Below are 21,312 nucleotides of genomic sequence, written 5' to 3' on the forward strand. Positions count from 1 at the left end.
ATTCATGGTGGAGAGACATAAAAAGTCTCATCCAAGCGTAGTCTGAGCCTCCCAGACTCTGTGGGTGCCTGAGACCATGTTTCCAGACGAAGACTGGGGTGGACAGTACAGGGAGGGGAAGCCCCAAGTCCAGAGATGCTAAGCATTATTATATCCTTGTTGTATATTCTTTCTATGTTAGGGCAAAGTAGACCTCCTTTGTTAAATGTTCAGTCACTTGTGAGTACCTCATTTCATCCTGACATCTAATTTAAACCAAAATGAAATGAAACTAAGAGGGTGCTGACAGTAGAGTTGTACCTACAACAAGCACTGTGCCTGGAATGTAGTAGGCACTTAATAAGTATTCATTAAATTTCGATGAACTGGAAATTTGGCAAAATCTCAAGTCCATATGCAAGTCACAAGTTAACTTTGCTTCAAATCTCACTTAAGTCACTAAACCCAAAATTTTTATTCACTCTGCTGAAGTATTCACCTTATTTTCCCCAAACCTGACCTACCGTGCTACTAACTGGTCTTCTTAAGTCTGCCACTGTCTTGAGCTCCAGTCTCCACTTCTAACCTAGAACCCAAGCCCCCAGCATGGAGCTCTGGGCTTCTGGTTGATGAGCATTCAACTAATCCTGTGGGGACCCAGACCCATCATCAGCTGCTGTCATGCCAATGAATGGAGGGATACCAACTCTAGTTCTGAGAACACTAATCAAAACAGCACTACCATTTCTGGAAAGGATATGTCAGTCAATTGTTCTATGTCTCCAGTCACTATCCCATGAATTCCCTATCCAGGACATTCCTCCCTGTTTCCCACTCCCCTATGTGTGTTGTTTTCTTCTATTAGAACGTACTCCCCTTGAGGGAAATGATTGTGTTGTTGGCTTGTATTTATATCTCCAGAACTTAGTTTGTATCAGGAACATAGTAAGTGTTTAATAAAAGGCTTCATCATGAATTCATTCATTCATTCATTCGTGTAGGCTCAAGCCCTGGCTTTCCTATTAAGTAGCTATGTGACAAGGGTAAAGTCATTAGATTTACTTATTCAGGGCCATACTAATCAAACTACCCAAGAATTATTTTATAGAGCTAGAAAATAATAACAAAATTCATCTGGAAGAAGGAAAGATCAAGGATATCAAGGAAATCAATGTAAAAAAAAAACCAAGTGAAGGAAGGCAGTCTTAGCAGCACCCGATTTCAAACTAGATTACAAAGTGGCAATCATCAAAACAGTTTGGCACTGGTTAAGAAACAGAGTGGTTGACCAATGGAATAGATTAGGTATACAATATATTGAGTAAATGACCACAGTAATCTAGTGTTTGATAAAACAATATCCAAGCTTTGGGGTCAGGAACTCATTATTCAACAAAAATTGTTGGGAAAACTGGAAAGTAGTCTGGTAAAAACTAGGCATAGACTAATATCTTATATCATATACCAAGATAAGGTCAAAATGGGTACATAATTTAGACATAAAAGATCATATAAGCAGATTAAGAGAGTATGGACAAAATTACCTGTCAGATCTATGGATAAGGTAAAGGTTTATGATCAAACAAGAGACAGAGAATATCATGGGATATAACTTGCATAATTGTGATTAAATGAAATTTAAAACTTTTGCAGTAACAAAACCAATGCAGCCAAAATTAGAAGGAAAGTAGGAAAGGGGGCAAAATTTTTACAGCAAGTTTCTCTAACAAAGGCCTCATTTCTCAAACATAAATGAAACTGAGCCAAATTTTTTTAAAAATAAGAGCCATTTGCCAATTTATAAACAGAGGATATGAACAGACTATTTTTGGAGGAAAAAGTGAAAGCTATCAATAATCATAGAGAGAAAATGCTCTAAATCACTAATAATTAGAGAAACGCAAATTCAAACAATTCTGAAGTACCACCTCACACCTATTACATTGGCTAACCTGACAGAAAGGGAAAATGACAAATGCTGAAGGGGATGTGGAAAAATAAGTAGACTGATGCACTATTGGTAGAGTTGTGAACTGATCCAATCATTCTGGAAAATAATTAGAACTATATCCAAAGGGCTATAAAACTGTGCATATCCTCTGACCCAATAATACCACTACTAGGTCTGTTACCTACTTGTACAAAAAATATTTATAGCAGGTCTCTGTTGATCTCCAGTCTTGTTTCTCCAACTGCCTATTGGACATCTTGAAGTAGTTGTCCTGTGGACATCTTGAACTAGTTGTCCTGTAGACATCTCAAACTCAAAATATCCAAAACAGAACTTATTTCTCCCCACCCTACCCTCTTCCTAACTTTTCTATTACTGTTCAGGGTAATACCATCCTTCCAATCACACAAGCTCACAACCTAGGTGTTACCTTTGACTCCTCATTGGAAGTTAATGGGATGCCTATGAATTGGGAAATGGCTAAACAAGTTGTGGAATGCTGTTGTACTATAAGAAATGCTGAGCAGGATGATTTCAGAAAAACATGGAAGGCGTTATATGAACTGATGCAAAGTGAAGTGAACAGCACCAGGAAAACATTGCATATAGGAACAGCAATATTTTAATGATGATCAACTGTGAAAGACTTAGCTAACCTAACCAATACAATGATCCATGACAATTCCAAAGGACTCATGATGGAAAATGCCATATACCTCCAGAGACAGAACTCATCAACTCTGAGGGCAGATTGAAACATATTTTTTTTCAGTTTTTTTTTCTTTTTTTATGCATCATGACTAATATGGAAATATGTTTTGTATGATTTCATATATACAATAGGTATCATATCACTTAACTTCTCAAGGGGTAGGGAAAAGGCAGAAGGGAGAGCATTTGGAATTCAAAATTTAAAAATAAATGTTAAAATTAATTTTAATCTAAAAAATTAAGATGATCACACCCTGAATTATTTTGTTTAAATTCAGTTACTTATTTAGTGACTGAAAATCAAAAATAGGAAATGAACAATAGAACTGACAGTAACATTTGAAAATTTGGCAGTAAAGCTCCAGAAAGGATCTCGGTGTCAGGTATTTTATTTTTCCAGGTGATCTTCAGAATCTTTGTAAGACAATTCAAATGGGAGCAACTCAGATTCCTGGCATGGCATTGGTATACTGTCCAGGTTTCACAGGCATACAACGATGAGGTCAGGAAAGTGCCTCTGTAGTCCTTCAGTCTGGTAGGCAGTCTAAAACCTCTTCTCTCCCATACTTTCTTTTTGGAGCTTCCCAAATAGTGAGCTAGCTTTGGCAATTTGTGCATCAACCTCATCATCTACATGTACATCCCTGGAAAGTATACTGCCAAGGTAAGTGAACTTATCCACAGTATTCCATAATTCTCATTTGTTGTAAATGATGGTTCCACATATGGATGGTGTGGTGCTGCGTGGTAGAGAACCTGTGTTTTCTTGATGTTAATTGTTAAGCCAGAACTAGCACAGGTAGCAGAGAATCAATTCATACTTTGCATCTCAGCCTCTGAGGCTGCATTGAGTGTGCTATCATCTGTGAACAAAAAGTCACACATGCCAAGTCTCCCTCCACTTTAGACTTGGCTTGTAGCCTTTTCAAGTTAAATAATTTACCTTCAGTGCAGTAGCCAACCTTGAGGCCATTTTGTCCTTGTTAAAGGCATCTAATAACATTGCTGAAAATATCATGCTAAAAAGCATGGGAGCAAGCACACAACCCTGTTTCACTCAATTGGTGACTGGGAAATCTCAAGAGCATCATCCATCATCCAGAACCTGGGCAAACATGCCATTTTGAAACTGACATGTAATATTGATGAACTTCTGCAGGCAATCAAATTTTGATGTAATTTTCCATAAGCCTTCATGATTAACAGTAGTAAAAGCCTTAGTCAGATTGACAAATGCTTTGTACAGACCTCTCTGTTCTGCTCCTGACATTTCTTCCCTCTGATAATTAACACCAAGCAAGGAATAAAACAGAGATATATGGACAACAAAGATATTCCTCACTGTAATAGAGGAGATCCAGTACAGAATCCAAGTTGAAAAGGAATTTCCTGGGGATGGTAAAGTCCTCTAGATGCTCCAGATGTATTATGTTGTCTTGATTACATCATACCTGAAGACATTGAAGAGCTTGTCTTAGACCCTATTCTCTTCTCCTTCCATACTATTTCACTTGGTGATCTCGTCAGCTCCCATGGATGAAATTATCATCTCTATGTTGATGATTTTCACATTACTTATCTAGCCCTAACCTCTCTGTTGACCTCCAGTCTTGCGTCTCCAACTGCCTATTGGACATCTTGAAGTAGTTGTCCTGTGGACATCTTGAACTAGTTGTCCTATAGACATCTCAAACTCAAAATATCCAAAACTTAACTTATCTCCCCCTCCCCACCCTACCCTCTTCCTAACTTTTCTGTTACTGTTCAGCGTAATACCATCCCTCCAGTCACACAAGCTCACAACCTAGGTGTTACCTTTGACTCCTCATTCTCACTACTCCAACATACCCAATTTTTTTACCAAGACCTATCATTCTGACCTTCATCATATCTCTTCCATGAACACTGCCATCACCCTGGTACAATCTCTACACCTCAAGCTTGGACTATTGCAGTAATCTACTGGTTAGTCTACCTGCCTCAAGTCTCTCCCCATTCCAATTCATCTTCCTCTCAGCTATCTAATTCTTCTTCCTAAAGTGCAGATCTAACTATGTCTCCCACCCACCCCTCCAGCCCCATTAAATTCTCACTGGCTCCAGGATCAAATGAAATGTTCTCTTCATTCAAAGCCTTTCAAAACCTACTCCCTGACCTTTTCAGTCTTCCTAAGCTTTACACAACAATCCTGCCATTCCCCACTATGTACTCTTAGATCTAGTGATACCAGCCTCCTTGCTATTCCTAGAATAAGAAACGCCATCTGCAGACATTTTTACTGGTTGTCCCTCGTGCCTGGAAAGCTCTCTCTCCTCATCTCTACCTCCTGGCTTCCCTAGCCTCCTACAAGTCCCACTTAAAATCCCACCTTCTATGGGAAACCTTACCTAATTCCCCTTAATTCTAATACCTTCCTTCTTTTATCTCCACTTTATCTTGTATATAGCTTGTTTGCACATAGGTGTTTGCATGCTATCACCCCCATTAGGCTGTGAAATCCTTGGGAACAGGAATTGTTCTTTGCCTTTCTTTGTATCTCCATGATTAGCACAGTGCCTAGCAAATTATTGAGCCCAACTATTAATATGTGTTTATTGACTGACTCTGGAAGAGATATATAATCGCTCAGAGGATTGTGGTCTGTCCATCCACCAAGGAAAGACCAAGTTGATGAAGAATGTCTGTTGATCAGTTTATGCATTTTAACTAACACCCTAAAAAGCTTGTCTGACAGTTTGTGTGTCTGTGTGTGTGCGTGTCTGTGTGTGTGTGTGTATCTGGGATAAATAATACAGATGGACTATAAGCAGGCCCCAATTTGATTAGATAGAATAGAAAAGATATTGATAGATAGATGATAGATAAATTGTGTGCTTTGTCTTTCATTCTCAAAGAGGACCATGACATCAGGGAGATGATGACGTGACTTGCAATTGACTTTGATTTGAGTGAGGGAGGGCTGTGCAAAGTCACCAGCCTCACTTTCTCCTCCAGAGCCATCTGTGTCCAGTGGCCAGATATTCATCAGGATAACTGGAGATGGCCCAGGATGCAGTGGAAGACCTTGGCTCTCTTAAGCTAAGGTCTTTTCAAGTCCTCACTTTGAGTGAGGCAACACCCATTCAGTGGCTAAGCCACTTTAAGAAGTGAATCAAGGGATGGGTATATACACACATACACATACTACTAATTGTAATAATTACTAATTGAAACTCTCTATGTCCTAGTAAGGTCTTCATATATTTTATAATATTTGGAAACAAAGACAAAATTCCATAGTCAAGTTAACAAGAACTCAGAGTTGGCATAGCTGATTTATCAAATAGAACAAGAGTCATTTCCTTCATCCAATGAAGTTATGGGGAATAGAGGACTGTTCCATTAGTTATTGGATAAGTTAAATGGAACTTCTGCCCTTGTCTGTTCACCACCCTAACTATCTTCAGGGAGATCATAGTTCTTCCCTGAGCTTGACTTAATTTCCCTTTAGAAAAAGGCAGGCCCTTGAAAAGCATGTTGTTACAAAAGGATTTCAGACTAGGACACTGTCTCTTTGGCAATGATTCCCATGTTTGGAATGTTCTCCTTCTCACCACTACCTCATAGAATCTATTATTTTCTTCACAACTCAGCTCAAGTTCTATCTTCTATTCAGCGCCTCTTAAACTGTGGGTCAGGACCCCATCTGGGGCTGTGTAACTGAATTTGGAGGGTCACGAAAAATTAGGGAACAAACAAAAATTAATTCAAAATAAAATGTGTAATGAATCAGAGGTGTTTTGAGTAGAGCTTGCCTATATTGCATGACTTCACTGCAGCCTTGTTCTGAACACAATATGCACACATTGCGCTACATATGCCATTACACCATTCAGCACCAACAAACACTGCCAGAAACACCTTGGCTCAGATACAAGATTATTGTATGTTATGAATTGCAGTGTTTTTACTATACATACAGAGTTTTCTGCTCTTAAAGAAACATAATAGTTTAATTATGGAAAGCAAAGAATTTTAATATTTTCTTACCATCATTCCTCAGCATGTATTTGGATTGTACTGTGATAGAATGTTTGATTTTAAAAACTGCTGTTATCTCCTTCTTTTACAGAAATATAAGTTTTTAATTGCAGCAAGTAAAGACAAAAAAAGCCCTTTAATAACATTTCTCCACCATCACTGCTATATGTGTATGTAAGTGTGAACAGCAAATTTTTAAATAAAGCACAAATGAATACAATGTCATACACTAAAGCTAGTATTTATTTGCAAAATTATTAACAATATTTATTTGCATTTTAGCTCAAAAATATTTTTCAGTTATGGATAAGTGGCTAAATCCAGACAGAAGAGTTTGTAAAAGTACTGATGACAATGTGGCAGAGTCTTCATTACCAGGTTGTAATACACCTAAATTGACAAGAAAAAGAAAATATGTCAAATCATTTTTGAATTATGGATTTACTTCTAATAATGATAATGGCATGGAAAAACCTTTTTGCTTAATTTCTAATGCAGTTTTGGCTGCAGAGAGCATGAAACTAGCCAAACTAAAATGACATCTTAATAGCAATACCAATGCTGCAATAAACCAAAGGAATATTTTGAATGACTTTGAAAATCTTCAAATAAAGAAAAACAATGTTTTGAGAAATTTGTTACTGTCAATGAAAAGTATTTACTTGCATCTTATGAAACTTCTTGTTTAATTGCAAAAACTGAAGAGCCCTAAGCAATAGAAGATTTTTTGTTACCTGCTGCTATTAATATGTCAGAAACAGTTCATGGAAAAAAGTATGGAGATAAAATTCATAAAATTCCTTTATCAAATGATACTGTTTCCAAAAGAATTTCTGAAATTAGTAATGACCAATTCTGGCAGCTTATTATCAGGCTTAAGAACAGCCCAAAGTTTGTAATTCAGTTAGATGAAACAACTGATATTTCTAACATGGCACAGCTGTTACTATATGTAAGATATGTTTATGAAGGCAGCATACATGAGGAATTATTGTTTTGTTGCCCTTTGGAAGGGCACACAACAAGAGAGGATATATATCTTAAAGTCTATGGATTTTCCACAAATGAAGGCTTATAGTGGAAAAATTGTGTTGGACAGGTGGTGCTGGAGCAATGATGGTGAGAATGTTGGATTTGCAGCAAAAGTTAAAGTTAGTGACAATGAGCAGTATCACTTTTACTCACTGCATGCTCCATCAGGAGGCACTCATAGCCAAAAAAAATATCACCAGAGTTAGATGTTGTGCTTCAAAATTATTAACTTCATTAAAAGCCAGTCATTTGTTTTGAAACCTTTGGAAAGATATGGACTCAAATTACAGAAGGTTATTATTACTATGTGCAGAAGTAAGGTGGCTCTTAAGAGGGCAAAGTTTAAACAGATTATTGAAACTGAAAGATGAAGTTGCTATAGTTTTGATTAAGCAGAAATCAAATTTTGTTAATTTTTTCATAATGACATATGGCTTTCAAAACTGTTGTCTGATGTTTTGGAAAAACTCAATGGTTTAAACATATCTCATCAAGGAAAAAATTGTAACATATTTATGTTACAAGATAAAATTGAAAGTTTTACTAAAAAATGTTAACATACGGAAGAATAGGGTGGAAAATAGTTCCTTAGAAATGTTTACAGCCACAGATGATTTTATAATTGAAAATAACCTTCCCAAAGATTTAATTGTAAGAGTTATAATTGATCCTCTGAAGTACCTGGAGACATAGTTTCAGAAATATTTCCCTTCAAATTTTGATTCTAAAAAACTAGGTTGGGTTCATACACCATACTCAATTGAAATAAAAAACATCAGTCATCTGTCATTAAAAGTTCAAGAAGAGGACTTGCGTGAGCTCCCCAACACGTCCCTCCAAAAACCTATAAAAATGGCTCGGAACAAATTCTAGAACTGCAGAACCCACAAAATAGCAGAGGGAAGCAGGGATCCAGCCCAGGACAGCCTGGATGGTCAATGGATGAGGTCTATCACACACGGAGCAGAGGGGAACAGAGCTCAGTGTGGGAGGCAGCAGGACCAACCAGACCAGGAGCCGGGCAGGACAGGCCCTAGCACCCTGAATCAGTGAGCTGTGGCAGTTACCAGTCCTCTCAACCCACAAACACCAAAGACAACAGAGAAGGTTAGTGGGAAAAGCTGCGGGGCGGGGGGGGGGGGGGCAGACAGAGTTGTCGGTTTGGCCACTGCCCCAGGGGCAGTGCGGGAGGTGCATCTACAGAACTACAGCTGCAGTTGCTTCTGGCCCCAGGTCCACCTGGTGGGAGGAATTAAGTGGCAGATCTGAGTGGGAGTGCAGAGCCTACTTAAGATCTGAGTCAGGTCCAGGCTGGTGGTTCTTGGGGGAGGAGGAGTGCTGGTGCGGCAGAGCTGGCTGTATATAAATAGTTCTGAAAACAATGGCACATCCCTTCAAGCTAGGAACAAAGTACTCTTTACTCTACAAGCAGTCATACCCTGACGAAAAACTCAAGGGTCAAGTAAGTTGGCTGGGAACATGGCCAGGCAGTGAAAACACACTCAGATTCAGTCTCAGACTTTGGAATCTTTCTTTGGTGACAAAGAAGACCAAAACATACAGCCAGAAGAAGTCAACAAAGTCAAAGAGCCTACATCAAAAGACTCCAAGAAAAACATGAACTGGTCTCAGGCCATGGAAGAGCTCAAAAAGGAGTTGGAAAAGCAAGTTAGAGAAGTAGAGGAAAAATTGGGAAGAGAAATGAGAGTGATGCAAGAAAATCATGAAAAACAAGTCAATGACTTGCTAAAGGAGACCCAAAAAAATACTGAAGAAAATAACAACTTAAAATATAGACTAACTCAAATGGCAAAAGAGCTCCAAAAAGCCAATGAGGAGAAGAATGCCTTGAAAGGCAGTATTAGCCAAATGGAAAAGGAGGTCCAAAAGACCACTGAAGAAAATACTACCTTAAAAATGAGATTGGAGCAAGTAGAAGTTAGTGCCTTTATTAGAAATCAAGATATTATAAAACAGAACCAAAAGAATGAAAAAATGGAAGACAATGTGAAATACCTCATTGGAAAAACCACTGACCTGGGAAATAGATCCAGGAGAGATAATTTAAAAATTATTGGACTACCTGAAAGCCATGATCAAAAAAAGAACCTAGATATCATCTTTCAAGAAATTATCAAGGAGAATTGCCCTGATATTCTAGAGCCACAGGGTAAAATAGAAATTGAAAGAATCCACAGATAGCCTCCTCAAATAGATCCCAAAAAGAAAACTTCTAGGAACATTGTCGCCAAATTCCAGAGCTCCCAGGTCAAGGAGAAAATATAGCAAGCAGCCAGAAAGGAACAATTTGAATATTGTGGAAAAACAATCAGGATAACAGGATCTGGCAGCTTCCACATTAAGGGACCGAAGGGCTTGGAATATGATATTCTGGAGGTCAATGGAGCTAGGATTAAAGCCAAGAATCACCTACCCAGCAAAACTGAGTATCATGCTCCAGGGCAAAATATGGGTTTTCAATAAAATAGAGGACTTTCAAGCTTTCTCAGTGAAAAGACCAGAGCTGAATAGAAAATCTGACTTTCAAACACAAGAATCAAGGGAAGCATGAAAAGGTAAACAAGAAAGAGAAATCATAAGGGACTTACTAAAGTTGAACTGTTTTGTTTACATTCCTACATAGAAATATGACGTGTATGATTCATGAGACCTCAATATCATAGTAGCTGAAAGGAATATGCATATATATATATATGTGTGTGTGTGTGTAAACATATATACATATGTGTGTCTATGTGTGTATATATGTAGGTATATATACATATATGTGTATATATATACATATATATATATACACAAAGGGCACAGGGTGAGTTGAATATGAAGGGATAATATCTAAAAAAATAAAATCAATTTAAGGGATAAGAGAGGAATATATTGAGAAAGGGAGAAAGGGAGAGATAGAATGGGGTAAATTATCTCACATAAAAGTGGCAAGAAAAAGTGGTTCTGTAGGAAGAGAAGAGGGGGCAGGTGAGGGGGAATGAGTAAATCTTGCTCTCATCGGATTTGACCTGAGGAGGGAATACCATACATACTCAACTGGGTATCTTACCCCACAGGAAAGAAGGAGGAAGAAGATAAAAAAGGGGGGATGATAGAAGGGAGGGCAGATGGGGAGGAGGTAATAAAAAACAAACATTTTCAAAAAGGGACAGGGTCAAGGGAGAAAATTCAATAAAGGGGGATAGGTTAGGAAGGAGCAAAATATAGTTAATCTTTCACAACATGAGTATTGTGGAAGGGTTTTACAGAATGATATGCATGTGGCCTATGTTGAATTGCTTGACTTCTTAAGGACAGTGGGTGGGGAGGGAAGAGGGGAGAGAATTTGGAACTCAAAGTTTTGAAAACAGACGTTCAAAAACAACAACAACAAAAAAAAGTTTTTTCATGCAACTAGGAAATAAGATACACAGGCTATGGGGTATAGAAATTTATCTTGCCCTACAAGAGAAGAAGGGAAAGGGGGATGGGAGGGGAGTGGGGTAACAGATGGGAGGGCTGACTGGGGAATGGGGCAACCGGAATATATGCCCTCTTGGAATGGGGGGGAGGGTAGAAATGGGGAAAAAATTTGTAATTCAAACTTTTGTGAAAATCAATGCTGAAAACTAAACATATTAAATTTTTAAAAAAAGTTCAAGAAGAATTTAACTTGAGTTTCTTAAAAAATCTTTAAATGAATTTTGGCTTGGGATTAGGAGAGAATTTCCAACAACTTTTTTCAACAATTTTTATTAGTTAGTTTATTTCAGTTTTTAACATTGACTTCCACAAGATTTTGCATTTCCAAATTCCAACAATTTCTGAAATGGCCCTAAACATACTTCTGCCATTCCCCCCCACCCCAACAATTATTTTATTATTTAATATTTTAGTTTTCAACATTGATTTCCACAAGATTTTGAGTTACAAATTTTCTTCCCATTTCTACCCTCCCCCCATTCCAAGATGGCATATATTCTTATTGCCTCGTTCCCCAGTCAGCCCTCCCTTCTATCACCCACTTCCCTCCCATCCCCTTTCTCTTTGCTTTTTTGTAAGGCAGGATAGATTTTTATGCCTCATTCCTTATATATCTTATTTCTCAGTTGCATGCAAAAACAACTTTTTTTGAGCATCTGATTTTTAAAACTTTGAGTTCCAAATTCTCTCCCCTCTTCCCTTCCCACCCACCCTCCCTAAGAAGGCAAGCAATTCAACATAGGCCACACATGTATCATTATGTAAAACACTTCCACAATACTCATGTTGTGAAAGACTAACTATATTTCCCTCCATCCTATCCTGTCCCCCTTTATTCAATTTTCTCCCTTGACTCTGTCCCTTTTCAAAAGTGTTTGCTTTTGATTACCTCCTCCCCCCATCTGCCCTCCCTTCTATTATCCCCCACTTTTTATCCCCTTCCCCCCACTTTCCTGTGGGATAAGATGTCCAATTGAGTGTGTATGTTATTCCCTCCTCAAGTCAAATCCAATGAGAGCAAGATTCACTCATTCCCCCTCACCTGCCCCCTCTTCCCTTCCAACAGAACTGCTTTTTCTTGCCACTTTTATGTGAGATAATTTACCCCATTCTATCTCTCCCCTTCTCCCTTTCTCAATATATTCCTCTCTCACCCCTTAATTTTGTTTTTTTTTTTTAGATATCATCCCTTCATATTCAACTCATCCTGTGCCCTCTGTCCTTCAACTACCCTAATACTGAGAAAGGTCTCATGAATTACACGCATCAGCTTTCCATGTAGGAATGTAAACAAAACAGTTCAACTTTAGTAAGTCCCTTATGATTTCTCTTTCTTGTTTACCTTTTCATACTTCTCTTGATTCTTGTGTTTGAAAGTCAGATTTTCTATTCAGCTCTGGTCTTTTCACTGAGAAAGCTTGAAAGTCCTCTATTTTATTGAAAATCCATATTTTGCCTTGGAGCATTATGCTCAGTTTTGCTGGGTAGATGATTCTTGGTTTTAATTCTACCTCCTTTGACCTCTGGAATGTCATATTCCAAGCCCTTTGATCCCTTCATGTGGAAGCTGCTAGATCTTGTATTATCCTGATTGTGTTTCCACAATTCTCAAATTGTTTCTTTCTGGCTGCTTGCAATATTTTCTCCTTGACCTGGGAATTCTGGAATTTGGTGACAATATTCCTAGGAGTTTTCTTTTTGGGATCTATTTGAGGAGGCTATCAGTGGATTCTTTCAATTTCTATTTTACCCTCTGGCTCTAGAATATCAGGGCAATTTTCCTTGATAATTTCTTGAAAGATGATATCTAGGCTCTTTTTTTGATCATGGCTTTCAGGTAGTCCAATAATTTTTAAATTATCTCTCCTGGATCTATTTCCCAGGTCAGTGGTTTTTCCAATGAGATATTTCACATTGTCTTCCATTTTTTCATTCCTTTGGTTCTGTTTTATAACATCTTGATTTCTCATAAAGTCACTAGCTTTCACTTGCTCCAATCTAATTTTTAAGGTGGTATTTTCTTCAGTGGTCTTTTGGACCTCCTTTTCCATTTGTCTGATTCTACCTTTCAAGGCATTCTTCTCCTCATTGGCTTTTTGGAGCTCTTTTGCCATTTGAGTTAGTCTATATTTTAAGTTGTTATTTTCTTCAGTATTTTTAATGGTCTCCTTTAGCAAGTCATTGTCTTGTTTTTCATGATTTTCTTGCATCACTCTCATTTCTCTTCCCAATTTTTCCTCTACTTCTCTAACTTGCTTTTCCAACTCCTTTTTGAGCTCTTCCATGGCCTGAGGTCAATTCATATTTTTCTTGGAGGCTTTTGATGTAGGCTCTTTGACTTTGTTGACTTCTTCTGGCTGTATGTTTGGATCTTCTTTGTTACCAAAAAAAGATTCTAGAGTCTGAGTCTGAGTCTGTGTCCTTTTTTGCCGCCTGTTCATGTTCCCAGCCAACTACTTGACCCCTGATTTTTTTGTCAAGGTATGACTGCTTGTAGAGTAGAGAGTACTTTGTCCCAAGCTTTAGGGGCTGTGCTGCTGTTCTCAGAGCTACTTCTACACAGCAAGCTCTTCCACAGCAAGTTTCCAAGAATTGCCAACCATCATTGTGACCCAGATCCAAGCAGGGAAAGTTGCCTCTTCAACTGCAAGTGCTCCTTACACTCCCACTCCGATCTGCAGCTTGATTCCTCCCACTGTGTGAGCCATGGACTCAAGAAGCAGCTGACTCTGGAGCTCTGGAAGCAGCTGCAGGAACTTCCTGTTGCTGCCACCACCACCACCACTGCACCACCTCCACCACCCCCAGGGCTGACGCTGGAATACTCTTGCCCTGATACAGCAGTTTTCCCACTAACTTGTTCTGTGGTATTTGGCGTTTGTGGGTTGAGAAGTCTGGTAAATGCCATAGCTCAATGATCCATGGCCCTCAGGCCCACTCCCTGTCTGTTCTGTCCTGGCGTGGCCCATGCCCTGTGATAGACCCTTCCCAGTGACTATCCAGGCTCTCCTGGGCTGGAGACCTGTTTCCCTCTGCTATTTTGTGGGTTCTGTAGCTCTAGAATTTGTTCAGAGCCACTTTTTTACAGGTGTTTGGAGGAATTTGGGGGAGAGCTTAAGCTAGTCCCTGCTTTCCAGCCGCCATCTTGGCTCTGCCCTTCCACTTCTGCCATTTTGTACTACGTAGTTATGTGAAGTTGCATTCTCCACATTGATGGTTATAAAATCAAAATATTAATAAACTCTGAAAAATGTTTAAGATGCTCTACATGTTGCAGTATCAAATATTACACAAAGATTTAATTCTTTATGTAAAAATAAACAAGCACATCCATCTCATTGGTATGCAAATTTGCTTTCATCTGTAATAAATGGTAAAAGTATATATATATATATATATATATATATATATATATATATATATATATATATATACACCAAAAAATTTTTTTAAAATACATTTCTTTATGGCTTATTATCAGTAAATGTTTGATTTGTATACCTATTTTATATCCCTACATACCCAGGGCCATGTAATAGTTCCCCCAAAATTCTGACACTCCTGATAGAATGTAAATTGAAAGCAATAACTGAGTCATTTTTGTCTTTACATCCTCAGCACTTACCCCAGTTGTTGTTCAGTCGTTTTTTCAGTCATGTCTAACTCTTCATGACCCCATTTAGAGTTTTCTTGGCAGAAGTACTAGAGTGGTTTGCTGTTTCCTTCTCCAGCTCATTTTACATATGAGGAAACTGAGGCAAACAGGGTTAAGTGACTTACCCAGGATCACACAGCTAGTAAGTGTCTGAGGCCAGATTTGAGCTCAGGAAGATCAGTCTTCCTGACTCTAGGCTCCACACTCTATCCACTGTGCCACCTAGCTGGTCACTTAGCGCAGTATCTGGCATGTAATAGGTGCTTTTAAAAATGTTTATTGGCTAAATGATTGATGTGTGCAGACAGGGTTAACTTTGTCTCTTCTTGCCTTTTCTAGAACCAAAAGCTTTTCTAGAATGATGTCAACTAATAATAGGGATAAGAGACAACTTCATTTGAGTCCTGTATTTATTAGGCCAATTTCTAGAGTTTCCCCAAAGCAAATAATGCTAGCTTTCTTACTTACATGTATACTTTTATCATAATAAAAAATAGCCTTTCTACACCAATGTTTTAAAGGTATTTTTAAAGTTCAAATGAATGTTTCACTTTGTGAAAGGCTTTGTCCACATCTATTTACATAATGATATAGCTTTTATGTAGATTTTGGACCACACACGCAATTTCACTGGCATATGAAGACCTCATGAGGAAAATCCCTCTCTGAATTCAGATCACCACCTGATCTTCAACTTAGAGTGTAAGAGAGCTAAAGATTAAGCGTCTTGCCCAATGTTTATTCATTACATGTCAGAGACAAGATTTTTTTTTTAACTTTGCATTGAATCAATTTATACACTAGTCAAGTTGTGGAGAATAATTATGACCAATGGAATGAGTCATTGGAAAGAAGAGACAGAACCAAAAAAAAAAAACCCAAGAACAAAAACAAAAGGGAAGAAAAAAGGTGAGCATGTACTGTGCCTCAATCTGCATTCAAACTTCACAGTTCTTTCTCTGGATGAAGATAGCATTCTCCATCGTGAGTCCCCTGGAGTTGTCTTTGCACCTTGCGTTGCTGAGAAGAGCGAAGTCTGTTAGGGTTGGTCCTCACGGAATCCATATATCTGTGGTTGTGTACAATGTTCTCCTGGCTCTGCTCCGCTCACTCAGCATTATGTCGTGTAGGTTTTTCCAGGTTGTTACGAAGTCCGTATCATCCCCATTTCTTATGGCACAATAGTATTCCATTACCTTCATATACCACAGCTTGTTCAGCCATTCCCCAATTGATGGGCACCCCTTTGATTTCCAATTCTTGGCTACCACAAAGAGAGCCGCTATAAATATCCTTGTACATATGGGTCCCTTTCCCTCTTGTGTGATTTCTTTGGGATACAACCCTAGAAGTGGTATTGCTGGGTCAAAGGGTATGAACATTCCTATGGCCCTTTGGGCATAGTTCCAAATTACAGAGACAAAATTTAAACCTAGGTCTTCCTGACTCTGAAGGTCTTCTTGAGTCTCTATCCACTGAATCATGCTGCCTCTCTTTGTTTTTTAATATAATTAATATGTTTTTCTTTTTCTAATTTTGAACCATCTTAGCATCTTTGGCATAAGGTCAACTGTTTCATAGTAAATAATTTTTTGGCTATGTTGCCATAGTCTTTTGGCTAGAATTTAATTTACAATTTTAGTTAATATTCATTAGTCATACTAGTCAATAGTTCTCTTTCTTTGCTTTATCCTTTAGGATTTAGGCTCAGAATTTAGTAAGTTTTCTTAATTTTTGAGAATAATTTACGTATCATGGGCATTCATTTTTTTTTAATGTTTAATGAAATTTACCTTGGCCAAAGTGTTTATAGAAAGATAGTTAAGTAGGGAGGAAGGGAGAGACAGAGAGAAAGAGAGAAAGAGAGAGTTCCATAGTTCTTTTATGCTTTCTTCAATTTCATTTCCTGTGATTGGGTTGATTGCTATTTGAAGTTTAGTTAATTTGAGTATTTTATATTTTTATAGGTAATCCTCTATTTCTTTTAAAGTCTCTAGTCTTTGATAGCATATGATTATGTGAAATGGTTCTGATGAATCTTCTTTTTTTTTAATTTCTGCTCTGTTGTAATTTCACCTTATTCGCTTTTTTTATTTTGGTAATTTGATTTGCCTTCCTTTTTTGATAACTAATAAAATAACCTTAGCTAAAGATTTATTGATTCTATATTTTCAATGGCACTATTTTTAATTTTATCATCTTTGTTTTCCACTTTATATATTTCTCTGTCTTTCAGTATTTACTCTTTTGTGCTTATTTTGGGTTTATTGGTTTTCTAGTTTCTAAATGCTCACTCTCTCTCTCTCTCTCTCTCTCTCTCTCTCTCCAGAGTGATGGAGAGGCAGGAAGAGGGAGCTGTTGGGCTGCAGTAATAGAGGAGCACTCAGGAAAGGACTCTCAAAGGTGGTGCTCGAACATTTTTTTTATCTTATCTACTTACTTTTTTTCTCCCTTTCTCCTTTTCCTCTATTCTCTGATTCCTTTTCAACTTTCTTTCTGTCTCTCCTTTCATTACAACTAATCACCAGTAAAACATGGTCTTTCAATCAATCACCAGAGACTCTAGTGAATAAGTAGGATATCTCTGTTTTATGGGCTAAATTTGTCCTTCAGCTTAATTTTGTCTGGCCTACAGGACACCAAGAGGTCATTCCACCTATGCCTGCTGGCACAGTGGTTGCACTCACAGTTTGAAAAAGAAATATAAAGAAGTGTTCACTCTTTGTTCCTCCTTTAGGAGGTACAAAGAAATTCCTGATCAATATTAGGGGTTACAGAGAGGCTCAGACACATTCCTTGCATTGAATTAATAAACAAATGACTTGTAAGCATGTGTGTGGTGCCTTTGCTTTTTTTGCCCCTGTAGATTATATGTGCCTACATGGGTCCATAAAGATGTAATTCATAGATAATCAAGAATAGGTATCTGTAGTCTCCCCTACCCCAACCCCCAATCCTTCTCTAATAAAGACTTTGAGTCCTACTGGGAGAAGAAGCAAGAGATTAGGGCCTGAGACTGGCCACTCTGGTCTCCTCAAAGAAAGAGTACTGGGATAAAACTATGTCTTTCTGCCCACCTAAATATTGTTAGTCTAGAGGAGATACATTTTAGGTTCAAACTCCTGATTGTTATCTCTTAATAGGGAAGGAGTGCTCCAAAGCTCTATATACAAGACTTGACTCCCTTCCCAACCAATACCGGTTCCACAATGAGCCCATGTAGCAAATAAACCCATTTACCCAAGTCTATAGCAAAAGAGAAATCAGAAAAAGTATTTACAGGAGAAAACATACCAGACAATACACAGAGCAAATGAACTCTCCCAATGGGACTGAGAAATCTCAGCTCAACTTAAACAGTCTCAGATCTCACCCCAAGGGAAATTCCCTGAAGTCTCTAGTGTATTATACTGGGGATAGGAACATGGTAGAGATTGCCAGCTCCTCTGTATGTTGGCTGCTTCCCAGAATTTTTCCCTCCCTTCAGAGACCTGAAGTGAGTTCAGAACGAAGCTGAAAGCCAGAAGACCAGGATCTTTCCTTTCTCAAACTCCCACCAACCCCTCCTCTCAGGCAAGCATGGACCATTGAGTAATCAATTTTCACTAATGAGAAGAGCCTTTGAGCCACAGGTTTCAGAATGAATAAATGAAAAATCACTTACTACGTTCAAAGTTCTGGGGATAAAAATAGAAAAGCAAGAGCCTTTGCTCTCAAAGAGCAATGGCGGAAAAGACAAGACATATGGGAGGTTTCAGCTACAAGTCAGATGAAAAGACCTGGTAGGTTTTTAGGGTACAAAGACACGGTAAACGATAAGGAATCTCCCCTAGTGTCACTTCCATTGATAAAACAATATCCATTCCTAATTTTTTTAAGACACATTTATTCAACATCATGACCAATCTATTATATGCAGCAATCAACAACATGAGTATAAAAAAGATGTACATTAAAACCCTTTGTTGGAATATTTTCCACTTTCCACAAAACAGAGACTAAAATCACAAATCAGTCCTGGCTGGTTCCTTTGCCCATACACAAAAAGTATAGTCTAAAACATATCTTCTTGTAGCAGCTAGGCCCTGCCCCCACTGTGCTTGGCCAAGTTCACAGATCTATTGTAACCTGTGGCTTCCCTGTCACTTCTCTGGCTCTCCTCTCCTGCCGAGCTTTATTTCCTAACAGTAATTAAAATCTTCTGCCACTGCCATAACTACTGCTACTATTGGAACCATCATTGCCACCTTGGTTATGTGGTGTGGCAAAATACTGGCCCCCACCAACAAATGGGCCTGAGCTCCTGCCTCCAAAGTTTCCTCCCTTCATGGGAACAAAGTTTGAAGAATGTTGTAGTTGCCAAAATCATTGTAGTTTCCACCACCTCTAAAGCTGCTTCCATTGTTGCTGAATCCATTGTGGCCATCTCCACTTTCCCCATATCCTCCACCACCATTCTCCGCTACCATGAATGCCACCAAAACCACCACAACCACTGAAGTTCTCATCATGGCCGAAAAGATCATTTCCACCAAAGCCATGGCCACCACCAAAGTTTCCAAAATCACTTCAACCTCTCCGACTAGATGAAGCACTGGCCATTTCCTGTTTAATGAAGTCTTTCCTTACTTCACAGTTGTGACTTTTCGTGGCATAGTATTTTTTAATGACAATCTTATCTGTAGAATCATGGTCATCAAAAGTAACAAAAGCAAGGCCCCTCTTTTTGCCACTGCCTCAGTCTATCTTGACTTCAATCACTTTATTTTTTCCATATCGTTCAAAGTAGTGTCTTAAGTGATGCTCCTCAATGTCTTCCTTAATGAGACCCACAAAGATCTTTTTCACAGTTAAGTAGGTACCTGGCCTTCGAGGGTACTCTCTGAAAACGACTTTCTTTGATTCAACAACTCTGCCATTAACTTTGTGAGGTCTTGCATTCATGGCTGCATCTAGCTCTTCCACTGTGGCACAGGCAACAAAATCAAAGGCCCTGGAATATTTGGCATTTGGATCCCTCATTACCACACAGTTAAGCATACCCTATTGCTCAAAATGGCTCCTTAGACTCTCATCCATTGTGTCCAAGCTCAGGCCTCTGGTGAAAAGCTTCTGCAGCTGCTTGGGCTCCCTGGGTACTCTGACTGTGACATGGTAACAACTTTGGCAGATGCTTCAGTGATCCTTCTCCTACAGTATGAGGGACAGAAAGGACCTAGCTAACATATCTGTCCATTCTAAATGTTGAAGCATTTGACTGTGTCAAAGACTTGGGTGATGAGACCTTTTTTTTTAGACCTTTAAAGGTTGAAGTAGGAAACAGTAATAGGAAATAGATGGCCTGCAAAGACAGCTGCCAGGTTTCATCTCCATGGCAGTTGCTTCCCTAGAATTTGGATTTGGGTGCCAAGCTGGTTGCAGGGCTAGTGGTCTGGAGGATTTTGCTATTCCTGAGACTCTTGGACACAAGATATACTGGGCTCAGATCCAAAGTGAAGGTAGTGGTTAAGGTGACAGCAATATTACCGCTTCTTGACGTCTATTGAAGGCACCATCATTCTTCTAGATGATCTAGTTTACAGCCTGAAACTCATCCCAGATTATTCCTTCTCCTTCAATCTCCACTTCTAATTAGCTGTCAAAATCTTATTAGTTGCATCTCTCAAGTTAATCCCCTTTTCTCCATTCGCATGGCAACTACCTTATGTCAAGCCTTCATGTCCTCTCCCCTAGACAATTATGTTGTTGTTCATCCTTCATTTCAAAGAGGACCAATGACATCATGAGGTGATCTCATGACTTGTGTGTATGAATTAGATTTAAGCGAGGCAGGGTTGCACAAAGTCCTCTGCCTCATTCTCTCTTCCAGTCACTGAAGTCCAGTGGTAGGACAAAAGTCAAAAAGACTGGTGATGGCCTGAGATGCAGTGGATGACCTTAGCATCTTCGATATCTGGCCAAGCTCTGAGTGCTCCACAGAGACTACTTCAGTTGTCTTCATGGCTGTTGGAACAAATTATTCTTATCCGCCCATTCCACCAGGGGAAGGTCTTCACATGCTTGAGGTAAACATCCCCCTAATTCATGGACAGGTTTGAAGCCTGTCAGTTGCCCTCACCCTGGTTTAGCACATCTGCCAACATGGTTTTATTGGGCTGTGGCTGCTATGCATGCTACAGCTTCTCGGAGCCACAGGTGAGAGTTGGGTGGCAGATGGGATTTTTAGTGGGGACTTGAAGGAAGACAAGGAAGCCAGTAGGTGGAGATGAGAAGGTAGAGTATTCCAAGCATGGGCTTTTACATGGATTATTCTCATTTGCTGTGTCTTTGTCAGTTTGCTGGGTGTAAGGTAAAGCCTCAAGTTGGTTTTGATTTCCATATCTCTTATTTTTAGTGGTTTGGGTCATAAATCCATAAGGCTGTTAATAGTCTGTAATCCTTTTGAGTACTATTTGTTCATTTGCTTTGCATTTGT

The 21,312-nt window shown here is 38.8% G+C and overlaps 1 pseudogene; it reads right to left on the minus strand.

Annotated features, from left to right (window-relative positions):
* Positions 1-19,028: 19,028 nt before the first annotated feature.
* LOC118857524 lies at positions 19,029-20,980 on the minus strand (annotated as a pseudogene).
* Positions 20,981-21,312: the final 332 nt, after the last annotated feature.

Source organism: Trichosurus vulpecula, chromosome 7 (genome assembly GCF_011100635.1).
Source record: "Trichosurus vulpecula isolate mTriVul1 chromosome 7, mTriVul1.pri, whole genome shotgun sequence".
NCBI classification, from domain to species: Eukaryota; Metazoa; Chordata; class Mammalia; order Diprotodontia; family Phalangeridae; genus Trichosurus; species Trichosurus vulpecula.